Consider the following 1111-nt stretch of genomic DNA (forward strand, 5'->3'; position numbering starts at 1 on the left):
CTTGCCAGGCAGGCCCTATGCCACTGAGGTATATCCCTAGCCCAGAATTACGTATCTTGAAAGCTTGTCTATGTTTAAAAGTTTTCATCTTCAAGTTAATACATCTCATTGTGGTGCAGGTTTTATTTAGAAATTCCTGTAAAAACAAGTTTGTCAGCTGTTGGTGATGTGCAAACCTGTAATCTCAGCACTCTAGGAGACTGAGGAAGGAGAACTATAAATTCATTCCAGCCTGGGCAATTTAGTGATTTAGCAAGACCCTGCCTCAAAAAATAAAGGGCTGGAGATGAACCTCAGTGCAAAGGGGCTGAATTTAATCCCCAGCACCAGAACGAAAACCAAGCCCAGAGTCTCCAAGCATGTTTGTAAAGTGTTGATCAATTTCGGATTGATTACTTCAGAACTGGATATCGAGTATGGATTTTGAGGTTTTCAGTATATTGCCAAATGTATTTCCAAGAAGGCTCAGTGGATTGTATTTCCAGCTTGTGATCTTTTGTCTTTCGTAGCCTTCAGAATTTGTTTTTGAAGCACAAAATGAGACAGTTCCCCGCCGTACTAAGATCCGGGCATGAAGCCATCTATAGATCTCCAGCCACTCCCCTCTTGACTGCCAGCTGAACATTTCTTTGGGGGTGGTTTCGCACTTACTTTGTAACTGAGGTCCTACAGACTGTTTGCTTTTAGTTTTGAGATAGGATCTCCTTAAGTTCCCCTGGCTGGCCTCAAACATTTCACCCTCCTGCCTCAGCCATTTGATTACATTGTGTTTGTTCTCTTTTTCCAGTGGACTCAAGCCCACTGTATGTGGTGTTTTAAAGTAGTCACCAGGTTACCAGGACCTTTTTTCACCTGCGAGGGTGCCAGGCAGGGGTTTGGGTGTGGGTGAGCTTCCTTTTCATTTCTCCCTCCCTACTGCTTTAACAAGGACTAACACGGTCATGGGCTCTGTCATTGTCCTTTTTCATTATTAATAATCATTATATTCACTAAATACTTCCGCACTTTTTGGTTGGCGGGTAATGCAAGGTGCTTGACCATTCTGCCCTGAGTTTTACAACTACCTTTATTTTCTAGTCTTGTTCTATTCCCAATGTTTTCATTGCATATT

General features: G+C 42.5%; 1 protein-coding gene across 4 annotated transcripts in view; it reads left to right on the forward strand.

The window, feature by feature from the left end:
• Nucleotides 1–1111, forward strand: part of Esrp1 (epithelial splicing regulatory protein 1) — a gene marked incomplete at its 5' end in the record, with an annotated part of 67408 nt that overhangs the window by 31161 nt on the left and 35136 nt on the right.

Source organism: Chinchilla lanigera, unplaced genomic scaffold, assembly GCF_000276665.1.
Source record: "Chinchilla lanigera isolate Chin_1 unplaced genomic scaffold, ChiLan1.0 scaffold00016, whole genome shotgun sequence".
Classification (NCBI taxonomy): domain Eukaryota; kingdom Metazoa; phylum Chordata; class Mammalia; order Rodentia; family Chinchillidae; genus Chinchilla; species Chinchilla lanigera.